This window comes from Schistocerca americana, unplaced genomic scaffold (genome assembly GCF_021461395.2).
Source record: "Schistocerca americana isolate TAMUIC-IGC-003095 unplaced genomic scaffold, iqSchAmer2.1 HiC_scaffold_116, whole genome shotgun sequence".
NCBI lineage: Eukaryota > Metazoa > Arthropoda > Insecta > Orthoptera > Acrididae > Schistocerca > Schistocerca americana.
The window spans coordinates 14,156-27,491 of record NW_025725220.1 but is presented as its reverse complement, the minus strand read 5'-3'; the positions used below and the strand labels follow the sequence as shown (position 1 = coordinate 27,491).

The window sequence follows — 13,336 nt, the reverse complement described above, 5'->3', positions numbered from 1 at the left end:
CGTCTGGATGTGCTCCCCTAGCCTGCCTCGAAATGCGCCTGCCGGGTACGATCACCTTCGGCCGCTGCCGACAGGCGGGAAGCCGACTCAGCGCGGTGGCGGGGCGCTCGCTTGTGCGGTGGTGGTGTAATGGTCAGCATAGTTGCCTTCCAAGCAGTTGATCCGGGTTCGATTCCCGGCCACCGCAGCAGGCTTTTAATTTCGCGTATGAGTACTTTTGCCACGCGCTCTTAAACTATTGTTTTTTCGCCCTCTTACTCGCTGCATACCAGCCCTTAGTGTGTCTCGACTTGTCTCGACTTTGCTCAGCTGACGCGAGAGCTGACGCTCTCAAATCGGCCTATATCAAAACGACAAGCACGAGAAACGACTGAGAGAGGTAAGGAGAGGCGAGGCGAGGCGATGGACACACAGCACGCCCCCTTCATTTCACGGTGGCGTCTCCCTGGCCGAATCGGGCTGTAGCTCCGAAAACAAAGGAGAAACAAAAATAGGAAGTAAAACTGCCAATACTGCCCTGTGTTCCCATGCGCTCACCCGCCCAAGTACTGACAAGGGCCAAAGTTGTTACGCATCGGCAATCGGACATTTTCTTTCATTTTCTCTAACCAGTGTATTCAAGATATTATGGCCATTGCCGAGTGAATGCTGTAGTGCTTCCCGACGAGTCGGGTTCGGATCCTCTGTCAACTTCCACGCAGGGTGATGATCATTTGGTCATCACACTCGCCAGCTGAAATCGGCGCTGCCTTTTCGCAGTAGTAAAAGAGAAGTGGCCCGTGGGGGGATCGAACCCACGACCTTCGCGTTATTGGCACGACGCTCTAACCAACTGAGCTAACGGGCCTCGGCAGATGCAGTTGCTCAGCCCTACGCTGGAATCAGGTGGCATGAAGCCATACACCATTCCTATGGTCGTCGTGTGTCTGCTTCCCTAGTCTATATTCTGCTGACGGTCACGAAACAGTAGCTATATTGCGAGCAGGACGGGAAACGGCCGCTCGGACAGCTCAAACTTGTCACGATTCGTGTGGAAAAAATTCCGTTCCGGTACCGGGAATCGAACCCGGGCCTCCTGGGTGAAAGCCAGGTATCCTAGCCACTAGACCACACCGGATGCGGCCGTTTCATTCGACCGTTCGTACGGTCGCTTGTCGCATTGTCGCTCTCTTTGCGAGCATCTTTGCACATACTGACTGGCAAGGCGCGCACCTCAAACGTCGCAGAGCAATGCTTTTGGCTTCATGCTCTGCTGGGAGAAGAGGAATAGGGAAGCTGTATGTAGCAATAACAGGAAGTAAACATTTTCCCGCTGAAGCGTTGAAACGTTGCGGATAACAAACAAGAAATAAGTTGGCGCCCTAGCAACAGCACCACCTTCAGTCACAGAAAATTAGATGCCCCGGGTGAGGATCGAACTCACGACCTTAAGATTATGAGACTTACGCGCTGCCTACTGCGCTACCGAGGCAGGCGATCGTTAGACCTTCTGGAATCTTGGTAAGTACCGAATACAAGTGGTAGAGAGTCTGCACTCCCTGGCTCATTTTTTCTGTTGCTACACGTGCATTCACGGCGCGGCAGGCAACTTGCGATGCTAGGCCGACGCCAGTATGTACAATAGCACGCAGGAGTCCAAACGAGCAGTCGTCCGCGCTGCATGATTGGTTCTTTCCACACGGAATCCCGCGGTTCATTCTCATGGCTCACGCAGTTCGAGTGCGAAAGACACGCAGCACCCCTACCGGAGAAAAAACAAAATGATGCATCGGCCGGGAATCGAACCCGGGCCGCCCGCGTGGCAGGCGAGCATTCTACCACTGAACCACCGATGCTCGGGCCAGCGGTACCTTCACGCTGCTTCCCGAGCAGATGTCTCAAGGGAAAGTGGGACTGCCGTCAAGCGCCGTAGCATTCTGTGGAGAAGATGCTGCAGACGCTGAATCCTGCACTGCACTGCTTAAAGATGCCGCCAGAACGCGGTCCTCTGCGTACTCTTGCGCCGCCGGCGCCGACTCTTGCCAAAGGATGCGAAATGTGCGCGGATACGCTGTCCGAATGCGTCTGGATGTGCTCCCCTAGCCTGCCTCGAAATGCGCCTGCCGGGTACGATCACCTTCGGCCGCTGCCGACAGGCGGGAAGCCGACTCAGCGCGGTGGCGGGGCGCTCGCTTGTGCGGTGGTGGTGTAATGGTCAGCATAGTTGCCTTCCAAGCAGTTGATCCGGGTTCGATTCCCGGCCACCGCAGCAGGCTTTTAATTTCGCGTATGAGTACTTTTGCCACGCGCTCTTAAACTATTGTTTTTTCGCCCTCTTACTCGCTGCATACCAGCCCTTAGTGTGTCTCGACTTGTCTCGACTTTGCTCAGCTGACGCGAGAGCTGACGCTCTCAAATCGGCCTATATCAAAACGACAAGCACGAGAAACGACTGAGAGAGGTAAGGAGAGGCGAGGCGAGGCGATGGACACACAGCACGCCCCCTTCATTTCACGGTGGCGTCTCCCTGGCCGAATCGGGCTGTAGCTCCGAAAACAAAGGAGAAACAAAAATAGGAAGTAAAACTGCCAATACTGCCCTGTGTTCCCATGCGCTCACCCGCCCAAGTACTGACAAGGGCCAAAGTTGTTACGCATCGGCAATCGGACATTTTCTTTCATTTTCTCTAACCAGTGTATTCAAGATATTATGGCCATTGCCGAGTGAATGCTGTAGTGCTTCCCGACGAGTCGGGTTCGGATCCTCTGTCAACTTCCACGCAGGGTGATGATCATTTGGTCATCACACTCGCCAGCTGAAATCGGCGCTGCCTTTTCGCAGTAGTAAAAGAGAAGTGGCCCGTGGGGGGATCGAACCCACGACCTTCGCGTTATTGGCACGACGCTCTAACCAACTGAGCTAACGGGCCTCGGCAGATGCAGTTGCTCAGCCCTACGCTGGAATCAGGTGGCATGAAGCCATACACCATTCCTATGGTCGTCGTGTGTCTGCTTCCCTAGTCTATATTCTGCTGACGGTCACGAAACAGTAGCTATATTGCGAGCAGGACGGGAAACGGCCGCTCGGACAGCTCAAACTTGTCACGATTCGTGTGGAAAAAATTCCGTTCCGGTACCGGGAATCGAACCCGGGCCTCCTGGGTGAAAGCCAGGTATCCTAGCCACTAGACCACACCGGATGCGGCCGTTTCATTCGACCGTTCGTACGGTCGCTTGTCGCATTGTCGCTCTCTTTGCGAGCATCTTTGCACATACTGACTGGCAAGGCGCGCACCTCAAACGTCGCAGAGCAATGCTTTTGGCTTCATGCTCTGCTGGGAGAAGAGGAATAGGGAAGCTGTATGTAGCAATAACAGGAAGTAAACATTTTCCCGCTGAAGCGTTGAAACGTTGCGGATAACAAACAAGAAATAAGTTGGCGCCCTAGCAACAGCACCACCTTCAGTCACAGAAAATTAGATGCCCCGGGTGAGGATCGAACTCACGACCTTAAGATTATGAGACTTACGCGCTGCCTACTGCGCTACCGAGGCAGGCGATCGTTAGACCTTCTGGAATCTTGGTAAGTACCGAATACAAGTGGTAGAGAGTCTGCACTCCCTGGCTCATTTTTTCTGTTGCTACACGTGCATTCACGGCGCGGCAGGCAACTTGCGATGCTAGGCCGACGCCAGTATGTACAATAGCACGCAGGAGTCCAAACGAGCAGTCGTCCGCGCTGCATGATTGGTTCTTTCCACACGGAATCCCGCGGTTCATTCTCATGGCTCACGCAGTTCGAGTGCGAAAGACACGCAGCACCCCTACCGGAGAAAAAACAAAATGATGCATCGGCCGGGAATCGAACCCGGGCCGCCCGCGTGGCAGGCGAGCATTCTACCACTGAACCACCGATGCTCGGGCCAGCGGTACCTTCACGCTGCTTCCCGAGCAGATGTCTCAAGGGAAAGTGGGACTGCCGTCAAGCGCCGTAGCATTCTGTGGAGAAGATGCTGCAGACGCTGAATCCTGCACTGCACTGCTTAAAGATGCCGCCAGAACGCGGTCCTCTGCGTACTCTTGCGCCGCCGGCGCCGACTCTTGCCAAAGGATGCGAAATGTGCGCGGATACGCTGTCCGAATGCGTCTGGATGTGCTCCCCTAGCCTGCCTCGAAATGCGCCTGCCGGGTACGATCACCTTCGGCCGCTGCCGACAGGCGGGAAGCCGACTCAGCGCGGTGGCGGGGCGCTCGCTTGTGCGGTGGTGGTGTAATGGTCAGCATAGTTGCCTTCCAAGCAGTTGATCCGGGTTCGATTCCCGGCCACCGCAGCAGGCTTTTAATTTCGCGTATGAGTACTTTTGCCACGCGCTCTTAAACTATTGTTTTTTCGCCCTCTTACTCGCTGCATACCAGCCCTTAGTGTGTCTCGACTTGTCTCGACTTTGCTCAGCTGACGCGAGAGCTGACGCTCTCAAATCGGCCTATATCAAAACGACAAGCACGAGAAACGACTGAGAGAGGTAAGGAGAGGCGAGGCGAGGCGATGGACACACAGCACGCCCCCTTCATTTCACGGTGGCGTCTCCCTGGCCGAATCGGGCTGTAGCTCCGAAAACAAAGGAGAAACAAAAATAGGAAGTAAAACTGCCAATACTGCCCTGTGTTCCCATGCGCTCACCCGCCCAAGTACTGACAAGGGCCAAAGTTGTTACGCATCGGCAATCGGACATTTTCTTTCATTTTCTCTAACCAGTGTATTCAAGATATTATGGCCATTGCCGAGTGAATGCTGTAGTGCTTCCCGACGAGTCGGGTTCGGATCCTCTGTCAACTTCCACGCAGGGTGATGATCATTTGGTCATCACACTCGCCAGCTGAAATCGGCGCTGCCTTTTCGCAGTAGTAAAAGAGAAGTGGCCCGTGGGGGGATCGAACCCACGACCTTCGCGTTATTAGCACGACGCTCTAACCAACTGAGCTAACGGGCCTCGGCAGATGCAGTTGCTCAGCCCTACGCTGGAATCAGGTGGCATGAAGCCATACACCATTCCTATGGTCGTCGTGTGTCTGCTTCCCTAGTCTATATTCTGCTGACGGTCACGAAACAGTAGCTATATTGCGAGCAGGACGGGAAACGGCCGCTCGGACAGCTCAAACTTGTCACGATTCGTGTGGAAAAAATTCCGTTCCGGTACCGGGAATCGAACCCGGGCCTCCTGGGTGAAAGCCAGGTATCCTAGCCACTAGACCACACCGGATGCGGCCGTTTCATTCGACCGTTCGTACGGTCGCTTGTCGCATTGTCGCTCTCTTTGCGAGCATCTTTGCACATACTGACTGGCAAGGCGCGCACCTCAAACGTCGCAGAGCAATGCTTTTGGCTTCATGCTCTGCTGGGAGAAGAGGAATAGGGAAGCTGTATGTAGCAATAACAGGAAGTAAACATTTTCCCGCTGAAGCGTTGAAACGTTGCGGATAACAAACAAGAAATAAGTTGGCGCCCTAGCAACAGCACCACCTTCAGTCACAGAAAATTAGATGCCCCGGGTGAGGATCGAACTCACGACCTTAAGATTATGAGACTTACGCGCTGCCTACTGCGCTACCGAGGCAGGCGATCGTTAGACCTTCTGGAATCTTGGTAAGTACCGAATACAAGTGGTAGAGAGTCTGCACTCCCTGGCTCATTTTTTCTGTTGCTACACGTGCATTCACGGCGCGGCAGGCAACTTGCGATGCTAGGCCGACGCCAGTATGTACAATAGCACGCAGGAGTCCAAACGAGCAGTCGTCCGCGCTGCATGATTGGTTCTTTCCACACGGAATCCCGCGGTTCATTCTCATGGCTCACGCAGTTCGAGTGCGAAAGACACGCAGCACCCCTACCGGAGAAAAAACAAAATGATGCATCGGCCGGGAATCGAACCCGGGCCGCCCGCGTGGCAGGCGAGCATTCTACCACTGAACCACCGATGCTCGGGCCAGCGGTACCTTCACGCTGCTTCCCGAGCAGATGTCTCAAGGGAAAGTGGGACTGCCGTCAAGCGCCGTAGCATTCTGTGGAGAAGATGCTGCAGACGCTGAATCCTGCACTGCACTGCTTAAAGATGCCGCCAGAACGCGGTCCTCTGCGTACTCTTGCGCCGCCGGCGCCGACTCTTGCCAAAGGATGCGAAATGTGCGCGGATACGCTGTCCGAATGCGTCTGGATGTGCTCCCCTAGCCTGCCTCGAAATGCGCCTGCCGGGTACGATCACCTTCGGCCGCTGCCGACAGGCGGGAAGCCGACTCAGCGCGGTGGCGGGGCGCTCGCTTGTGCGGTGGTGGTGTAATGGTCAGCATAGTTGCCTTCCAAGCAGTTGATCCGGGTTCGATTCCCGGCCACCGCAGCAGGCTTTTAATTTCGCGTATGAGTACTTTTGCCACGCGCTCTTAAACTATTGTTTTTTCGCCCTCTTACTCGCTGCATACCAGCCCTTAGTGTGTCTCGACTTGTCTCGACTTTGCTCAGCTGACGCGAGAGCTGACGCTCTCAAATCGGCCTATATCAAAACGACAAGCACGAGAAACGACTGAGAGAGGTAAGGAGAGGCGAGGCGAGGCGATGGACACACAGCACGCCCCCTTCATTTCACGGTGGCGTCTCCCTGGCCGAATCGGGCTGTAGCTCCGAAAACAAAGGAGAAACAAAAATAGGAAGTAAAACTGCCAATACTGCCCTGTGTTCCCATGCGCTCACCCGCCCAAGTACTGACAAGGGCCAAAGTTGTTACGCATCGGCAATCGGACATTTTCTTTCATTTTCTCTAACCAGTGTATTCAAGATATTATGGCCATTGCCGAGTGAATGCTGTAGTGCTTCCCGACGAGTCGGGTTCGGATCCTCTGTCAACTTCCACGCAGGGTGATGATCATTTGGTCATCACACTCGCCAGCTGAAATCGGCGCTGCCTTTTCGCAGTAGTAAAAGAGAAGTGGCCCGTGGGGGGATCGAACCCACGACCTTCGCGTTATTAGCACGACGCTCTAACCAACTGAGCTAACGGGCCTCGGCAGATGCAGTTGCTCAGCCCTACGCTGGAATCAGGTGGCATGAAGCCATACACCATTCCTATGGTCGTCGTGTGTCTGCTTCCCTAGTCTATATTCTGCTGACGGTCACGAAACAGTAGCTATATTGCGAGCAGGACGGGAAACGGCCGCTCGGACAGCTCAAACTTGTCACGATTCGTGTGGAAAAAATTCCGTTCCGGTACCGGGAATCGAACCCGGGCCTCCTGGGTGAAAGCCAGGTATCCTAGCCACTAGACCACACCGGATGCGGCCGTTTCATTCGACCGTTCGTACGGTCGCTTGTCGCATTGTCGCTCTCTTTGCGAGCATCTTTGCACATACTGACTGGCAAGGCGCGCACCTCAAACGTCGCAGAGCAATGCTTTTGGCTTCATGCTCTGCTGGGAGAAGAGGAATAGGGAAGCTGTATGTAGCAATAACAGGAAGTAAACATTTTCCCGCTGAAGCGTTGAAACGTTGCGGATAACAAACAAGAAATAAGTTGGCGCCCTAGCAACAGCACCACCTTCAGTCACAGAAAATTAGATGCCCCGGGTGAGGATCGAACTCACGACCTTAAGATTATGAGACTTACGCGCTGCCTACTGCGCTACCGAGGCAGGCGATCGTTAGACCTTCTGGAATCTTGGTAAGTACCGAATACAAGTGGTAGAGAGTCTGCACTCCCTGGCTCATTTTTTCTGTTGCTACACGTGCATTCACGGCGCGGCAGGCAACTTGCGATGCTAGGCCGACGCCAGTATGTACAATAGCACGCAGGAGTCCAAACGAGCAGTCGTCCGCGCTGCATGATTGGTTCTTTCCACACGGAATCCCGCGGTTCATTCTCATGGCTCACGCAGTTCGAGTGCGAAAGACACGCAGCACCCCTACCGGAGAAAAAACAAAATGATGCATCGGCCGGGAATCGAACCCGGGCCGCCCGCGTGGCAGGCGAGCATTCTACCACTGAACCACCGATGCTCGGGCCAGCGGTACCTTCACGCTGCTTCCCGAGCAGATGTCTCAAGGGAAAGTGGGACTGCCGTCAAGCGCCGTAGCATTCTGTGGAGAAGATGCTGCAGACGCTGAATCCTGCACTGCACTGCTTAAAGATGCCGCCAGAACGCGGTCCTCTGCGTACTCTTGCGCCGCCGGCGCCGACTCTTGCCAAAGGATGCGAAATGTGCGCGGATACGCTGTCCGAATGCGTCTGGATGTGCTCCCCTAGCCTGCCTCGAAATGCGCCTGCCGGGTACGATCACCTTCGGCCGCTGCCGACAGGCGGGAAGCCGACTCAGCGCGGTGGCGGGGCGCTCGCTTGTGCGGTGGTGGTGTAATGGTCAGCATAGTTGCCTTCCAAGCAGTTGATCCGGGTTCGATTCCCGGCCACCGCAGCAGGCTTTTAATTTCGCGTATGAGTACTTTTGCCACGCGCTCTTAAACTATTGTTTTTTCGCCCTCTTACTCGCTGCATACCAGCCCTTAGTGTGTCTCGACTTGTCTCGACTTTGCTCAGCTGACGCGAGAGCTGACGCTCTCAAATCGGCCTATATCAAAACGACAAGCACGAGAAACGACTGAGAGAGGTAAGGAGAGGCGAGGCGAGGCGATGGACACACAGCACGCCCCCTTCATTTCACGGTGGCGTCTCCCTGGCCGAATCGGGCTGTAGCTCCGAAAACAAAGGAGAAACAAAAATAGGAAGTAAAACTGCCAATACTGCCCTGTGTTCCCATGCGCTCACCCGCCCAAGTACTGACAAGGGCCAAAGTTGTTACGCATCGGCAATCGGACATTTTCTTTCATTTTCTCTAACCAGTGTATTCAAGATATTATGGCCATTGCCGAGTGAATGCTGTAGTGCTTCCCGACGAGTCGGGTTCGGATCCTCTGTCAACTTCCACGCAGGGTGATGATCATTTGGTCATCACACTCGCCAGCTGAAATCGGCGCTGCCTTTTCGCAGTAGTAAAAGAGAAGTGGCCCGTGGGGGGATCGAACCCACGACCTTCGCGTTATTAGCACGACGCTCTAACCAACTGAGCTAACGGGCCTCGGCAGATGCAGTTGCTCAGCCCTACGCTGGAATCAGGTGGCATGAAGCCATACACCATTCCTATGGTCGTCGTGTGTCTGCTTCCCTAGTCTATATTCTGCTGACGGTCACGAAACAGTAGCTATATTGCGAGCAGGACGGGAAACGGCCGCTCGGACAGCTCAAACTTGTCACGATTCGTGTGGAAAAAATTCCGTTCCGGTACCGGGAATCGAACCCGGGCCTCCTGGGTGAAAGCCAGGTATCCTAGCCACTAGACCACACCGGATGCGGCCGTTTCATTCGACCGTTCGTACGGTCGCTTGTCGCATTGTCGCTCTCTTTGCGAGCATCTTTGCACATACTGACTGGCAAGGCGCGCACCTCAAACGTCGCAGAGCAATGCTTTTGGCTTCATGCTCTGCTGGGAGAAGAGGAATAGGGAAGCTGTATGTAGCAATAACAGGAAGTAAACATTTTCCCGCTGAAGCGTTGAAACGTTGCGGATAACAAACAAGAAATAAGTTGGCGCCCTAGCAACAGCACCACCTTCAGTCACAGAAAATTAGATGCCCCGGGTGAGGATCGAACTCACGACCTTAAGATTATGAGACTTACGCGCTGCCTACTGCGCTACCGAGGCAGGCGATCGTTAGACCTTCTGGAATCTTGGTAAGTACCGAATACAAGTGGTAGAGAGTCTGCACTCCCTGGCTCATTTTTTCTGTTGCTACACGTGCATTCACGGCGCGGCAGGCAACTTGCGATGCTAGGCCGACGCCAGTATGTACAATAGCACGCAGGAGTCCAAACGAGCAGTCGTCCGCGCTGCATGATTGGTTCTTTCCACACGGAATCCCGCGGTTCATTCTCATGGCTCACGCAGTTCGAGTGCGAAAGACACGCAGCACCCCTACCGGAGAAAAAACAAAATGATGCATCGGCCGGGAATCGAACCCGGGCCGCCCGCGTGGCAGGCGAGCATTCTACCACTGAACCACCGATGCTCGGGCCAGCGGTACCTTCACGCTGCTTCCCGAGCAGATGTCTCAAGGGAAAGTGGGACTGCCGTCAAGCGCCGTAGCATTCTGTGGAGAAGATGCTGCAGACGCTGAATCCTGCACTGCACTGCTTAAAGATGCCGCCAGAACGCGGTCCTCTGCGTACTCTTGCGCCGCCGGCGCCGACTCTTGCCAAAGGATGCGAAATGTGCGCGGATACGCTGTCCGAATGCGTCTGGATGTGCTCCCCTAGCCTGCCTCGAAATGCGCCTGCCGGGTACGATCACCTTCGGCCGCTGCCGACAGGCGGGAAGCCGACTCAGCGCGGTGGCGGGGCGCTCGCTTGTGCGGTGGTGGTGTAATGGTCAGCATAGTTGCCTTCCAAGCAGTTGATCCGGGTTCGATTCCCGGCCACCGCAGCAGGCTTTTAATTTCGCGTATGAGTACTTTTGCCACGCGCTCTTAAACTATTGTTTTTTCGCCCTCTTACTCGCTGCATACCAGCCCTTAGTGTGTCTCGACTTGTCTCGACTTTGCTCAGCTGACGCGAGAGCTGACGCTCTCAAATCGGCCTATATCAAAACGACAAGCACGAGAAACGACTGAGAGAGGTAAGGAGAGGCGAGGCGAGGCGATGGACACACAGCACGCCCCCTTCATTTCACGGTGGCGTCTCCCTGGCCGAATCGGGCTGTAGCTCCGAAAACAAAGGAGAAACAAAAATAGGAAGTAAAACTGCCAATACTGCCCTGTGTTCCCATGCGCTCACCCGCCCAAGTACTGACAAGGGCCAAAGTTGTTACGCATCGGCAATCGGACATTTTCTTTCATTTTCTCTAACCAGTGTATTCAAGATATTATGGCCATTGCCGAGTGAATGCTGTAGTGCTTCCCGACGAGTCGGGTTCGGATCCTCTGTCAACTTCCACGCAGGGTGATGATCATTTGGTCATCACACTCGCCAGCTGAAATCGGCGCTGCCTTTTCGCAGTAGTAAAAGAGAAGTGGCCCGTGGGGGGATCGAACCCACGACCTTCGCGTTATTAGCACGACGCTCTAACCAACTGAGCTAACGGGCCTCGGCAGATGCAGTTGCTCAGCCCTACGCTGGAATCAGGTGGCATGAAGCCATACACCATTCCTATGGTCGTCGTGTGTCTGCTTCCCTAGTCTATATTCTGCTGACGGTCACGAAACAGTAGCTATATTGCGAGCAGGACGGGAAACGGCCGCTCGGACAGCTCAAACTTGTCACGATTCGTGTGGAAAAAATTCCGTTCCGGTACCGGGAATCGAACCCGGGCCTCCTGGGTGAAAGCCAGGTATCCTAGCCACTAGACCACACCGGATGCGGCCGTTTCATTCGACCGTTCGTACGGTCGCTTGTCGCATTGTCGCTCTCTTTGCGAGCATCTTTGCACATACTGACTGGCAAGGCGCGCACCTCAAACGTCGCAGAGCAATGCTTTTGGCTTCATGCTCTGCTGGGAGAAGAGGAATAGGGAAGCTGTATGTAGCAATAACAGGAAGTAAACATTTTCCCGCTGAAGCGTTGAAACGTTGCGGATAACAAACAAGAAATAAGTTGGCGCCCTAGCAACAGCACCACCTTCAGTCACAGAAAATTAGATGCCCCGGGTGAGGATCGAACTCACGACCTTAAGATTATGAGACTTACGCGCTGCCTACTGCGCTACCGAGGCAGGCGATCGTTAAACCTTCTGGAATCTTGGTAAGTACCGAATACAAGTGGTAGAGAGTCTGCACTCCCTGGCTCATTTTTTCTGTTGCTACACGTGCATTCACGGCGCGGCAGGCAACTTGCGATGCTAGGCCGACGCCAGTATGTACAATAGCACGCAGGAGTCCAAACGAGCAGTCGTCCGCGCTGCATGATTGGTTCTTTCCACACGGAATCCCGCGGTTCATTCTCATGGCTCACGCAGTTCGAGTGCGAAAGACACGCAGCACCCCTACCGGAGAAAAAACAAAATGATGCATCGGCCGGGAATCGAACCCGGGCCGCCCGCGTGGCAGGCGAGCATTCTACCACTGAACCACCGATGCTCGGGCCAGCGGTACCTTCACGCTGCTTCCCGAGCAGATGTCTCAAGGGAAAGTGGGACTGCCGTCAAGCGCCGTAGCATTCTGTGGAGAAGATGCTGCAGACGCTGAATCCTGCACTGCACTGCTTAAAGATGCCGCCAGAACGCGGTCCTCTGCGTACTCTTGCGCCGCCGGCGCCGACTCTTGCCAAAGGATGCGAAATGTGCGCGGATACGCTGTCCGAATGCGTCTGGATGTGCTCCCCTAGCCTGCCTCGAAATGCGCCTGCCGGGTACGATCACCTTCGGCCGCTGCCGACAGGCGGGAAGCCGACTCAGCGCGGTGGCGGGGCGCTCGCTTGTGCGGTGGTGGTGTAATGGTCAGCATAGTTGCCTTCCAAGCAGTTGATCCGGGTTCGATTCCCGGCCACCGCAGCAGGCTTTTAATTTCGCGTATGAGTACTTTTGCCACGCGCTCTTAAACTATTGTTTTTTCGCCCTCTTACTCGCTGCATACCAGCCCTTAGTGTGTCTCGACTCGTCTCGACTTTGCTCAGCTGACGCGAGAGCTGACGCTCTCAAATCGGCCTATATCAAAACGACAAGCACGAGAAACGACTGAGAGAGGTAAGGAGAGGCGAGGCGAGGCGATGGACACACAGCACGCCCCCTTCATTTCACGGTGGCGTCTCCCTGGCCGAATCGGGCTGTAGCTCCGAAAACAAAGGAGAAACAAAAATAGGAAGTAAAACTGCCAATACTGCCCTGTGTTCCCATGCGCTCACCCGCCCAAGTACTGACAAGGGCCAAAGTTGTTACGCATCGGCAATCGGACATTTTCTTTCATTTTCTCTAACCAGTGTATTCAAGATATTATGGCCATTGCCGAGTGAATGCTGTAGTGCTTCCCGACGAGTCGGGTTCGGATCCTCTGTCAACTTCCACGCAGGGTGATGATCATTTGGTCATCACACTCGCCAGCTGAAATCGGCGCTGCCTTTTCGCAGTAGTAAAAGAGAAGTGGCCCGTGGGGGGATCGAACCCACGACCTTCGCGTTATTAGCACGACGCTCTAACCAACTGAGCTAACGGGCCTCGGCAGATGCAGTTGCTCAGCCCTACGCTGGAATCAGGTGGCATGAAGCCATACACCATTCCTATGGTCGTCGTGTGTCTGCTTCCCTAGTCTATATTCTGCTGACGGTCACGAAACAGTAG

At 54.6% G+C, this 13,336-nt stretch overlaps 32 non-coding genes across 32 annotated transcripts; 7 read left to right on the top strand and 25 right to left on the bottom strand.

Annotated features, from left to right (window-relative positions):
* The first annotated feature begins 115 nt into the window (after positions 1 to 115).
* Trnag-ucc lies at positions 116 to 187 on the top strand. Its single transcript has one exon. It is a non-coding gene; the product is annotated as a tRNA-Gly (tRNA).
* Positions 188 to 773: 586 nt separating this feature from the next.
* On the bottom strand, positions 774 to 847 carry Trnai-aau. Its single transcript has one exon. It is a non-coding gene; the product is annotated as a tRNA-Ile (tRNA).
* A 198-nt stretch (positions 848 to 1,045) lies between these two features.
* Trnae-uuc lies at positions 1,046 to 1,117 on the bottom strand. Its single transcript has one exon. It is a non-coding gene; the product is annotated as a tRNA-Glu (tRNA).
* A 281-nt stretch (positions 1,118 to 1,398) lies between these two features.
* Positions 1,399 to 1,471, bottom strand: Trnam-cau. Its single transcript has one exon. It is a non-coding gene; the product is annotated as a tRNA-Met (tRNA).
* A 293-nt stretch (positions 1,472 to 1,764) lies between these two features.
* Positions 1,765 to 1,835, bottom strand: Trnag-gcc. Its single transcript has one exon. It is a non-coding gene; the product is annotated as a tRNA-Gly (tRNA).
* A 341-nt stretch (positions 1,836 to 2,176) lies between these two features.
* Positions 2,177 to 2,248, top strand: Trnag-ucc. Its single transcript has one exon. It is a non-coding gene; the product is annotated as a tRNA-Gly (tRNA).
* Positions 2,249 to 2,834: 586 nt separating this feature from the next.
* Positions 2,835 to 2,908, bottom strand: Trnai-aau. The gene has a single exon. It is a non-coding gene; the product is annotated as a tRNA-Ile (tRNA).
* Positions 2,909 to 3,106: 198 nt separating this feature from the next.
* On the bottom strand, positions 3,107 to 3,178 carry Trnae-uuc. The gene has a single exon. It is a non-coding gene; the product is annotated as a tRNA-Glu (tRNA).
* A 281-nt stretch (positions 3,179 to 3,459) lies between these two features.
* On the bottom strand, positions 3,460 to 3,532 carry Trnam-cau. The gene has a single exon. It is a non-coding gene; the product is annotated as a tRNA-Met (tRNA).
* Positions 3,533 to 3,825: 293 nt separating this feature from the next.
* On the bottom strand, positions 3,826 to 3,896 carry Trnag-gcc. The gene has a single exon. It is a non-coding gene; the product is annotated as a tRNA-Gly (tRNA).
* A 341-nt stretch (positions 3,897 to 4,237) lies between these two features.
* Trnag-ucc lies at positions 4,238 to 4,309 on the top strand. The gene has a single exon. It is a non-coding gene; the product is annotated as a tRNA-Gly (tRNA).
* A 586-nt stretch (positions 4,310 to 4,895) lies between these two features.
* Positions 4,896 to 4,969, bottom strand: Trnai-aau. Its single transcript has one exon. It is a non-coding gene; the product is annotated as a tRNA-Ile (tRNA).
* Positions 4,970 to 5,167: 198 nt separating this feature from the next.
* Trnae-uuc lies at positions 5,168 to 5,239 on the bottom strand. The gene has a single exon. It is a non-coding gene; the product is annotated as a tRNA-Glu (tRNA).
* A 281-nt stretch (positions 5,240 to 5,520) lies between these two features.
* On the bottom strand, positions 5,521 to 5,593 carry Trnam-cau. The gene has a single exon. It is a non-coding gene; the product is annotated as a tRNA-Met (tRNA).
* A 293-nt stretch (positions 5,594 to 5,886) lies between these two features.
* Trnag-gcc lies at positions 5,887 to 5,957 on the bottom strand. Its single transcript has one exon. It is a non-coding gene; the product is annotated as a tRNA-Gly (tRNA).
* A 341-nt stretch (positions 5,958 to 6,298) lies between these two features.
* On the top strand, positions 6,299 to 6,370 carry Trnag-ucc. Its single transcript has one exon. It is a non-coding gene; the product is annotated as a tRNA-Gly (tRNA).
* A 586-nt stretch (positions 6,371 to 6,956) lies between these two features.
* Positions 6,957 to 7,030, bottom strand: Trnai-aau. The gene has a single exon. It is a non-coding gene; the product is annotated as a tRNA-Ile (tRNA).
* A 198-nt stretch (positions 7,031 to 7,228) lies between these two features.
* Positions 7,229 to 7,300, bottom strand: Trnae-uuc. The gene has a single exon. It is a non-coding gene; the product is annotated as a tRNA-Glu (tRNA).
* A 281-nt stretch (positions 7,301 to 7,581) lies between these two features.
* On the bottom strand, positions 7,582 to 7,654 carry Trnam-cau. Its single transcript has one exon. It is a non-coding gene; the product is annotated as a tRNA-Met (tRNA).
* A 293-nt stretch (positions 7,655 to 7,947) lies between these two features.
* On the bottom strand, positions 7,948 to 8,018 carry Trnag-gcc. Its single transcript has one exon. It is a non-coding gene; the product is annotated as a tRNA-Gly (tRNA).
* Positions 8,019 to 8,359: 341 nt separating this feature from the next.
* Positions 8,360 to 8,431, top strand: Trnag-ucc. Its single transcript has one exon. It is a non-coding gene; the product is annotated as a tRNA-Gly (tRNA).
* Positions 8,432 to 9,017: 586 nt separating this feature from the next.
* Positions 9,018 to 9,091, bottom strand: Trnai-aau. Its single transcript has one exon. It is a non-coding gene; the product is annotated as a tRNA-Ile (tRNA).
* A 198-nt stretch (positions 9,092 to 9,289) lies between these two features.
* Trnae-uuc lies at positions 9,290 to 9,361 on the bottom strand. The gene has a single exon. It is a non-coding gene; the product is annotated as a tRNA-Glu (tRNA).
* Positions 9,362 to 9,642: 281 nt separating this feature from the next.
* On the bottom strand, positions 9,643 to 9,715 carry Trnam-cau. Its single transcript has one exon. It is a non-coding gene; the product is annotated as a tRNA-Met (tRNA).
* A 293-nt stretch (positions 9,716 to 10,008) lies between these two features.
* Positions 10,009 to 10,079, bottom strand: Trnag-gcc. The gene has a single exon. It is a non-coding gene; the product is annotated as a tRNA-Gly (tRNA).
* A 341-nt stretch (positions 10,080 to 10,420) lies between these two features.
* Positions 10,421 to 10,492, top strand: Trnag-ucc. The gene has a single exon. It is a non-coding gene; the product is annotated as a tRNA-Gly (tRNA).
* A 586-nt stretch (positions 10,493 to 11,078) lies between these two features.
* Trnai-aau lies at positions 11,079 to 11,152 on the bottom strand. Its single transcript has one exon. It is a non-coding gene; the product is annotated as a tRNA-Ile (tRNA).
* Positions 11,153 to 11,350: 198 nt separating this feature from the next.
* Trnae-uuc lies at positions 11,351 to 11,422 on the bottom strand. Its single transcript has one exon. It is a non-coding gene; the product is annotated as a tRNA-Glu (tRNA).
* A 281-nt stretch (positions 11,423 to 11,703) lies between these two features.
* Positions 11,704 to 11,776, bottom strand: Trnam-cau. The gene has a single exon. It is a non-coding gene; the product is annotated as a tRNA-Met (tRNA).
* Positions 11,777 to 12,069: 293 nt separating this feature from the next.
* Positions 12,070 to 12,140, bottom strand: Trnag-gcc. The gene has a single exon. It is a non-coding gene; the product is annotated as a tRNA-Gly (tRNA).
* A 341-nt stretch (positions 12,141 to 12,481) lies between these two features.
* On the top strand, positions 12,482 to 12,553 carry Trnag-ucc. The gene has a single exon. It is a non-coding gene; the product is annotated as a tRNA-Gly (tRNA).
* A 586-nt stretch (positions 12,554 to 13,139) lies between these two features.
* Positions 13,140 to 13,213, bottom strand: Trnai-aau. The gene has a single exon. It is a non-coding gene; the product is annotated as a tRNA-Ile (tRNA).
* Between the last annotated feature and the right edge of the window lie 123 nt (positions 13,214 to 13,336).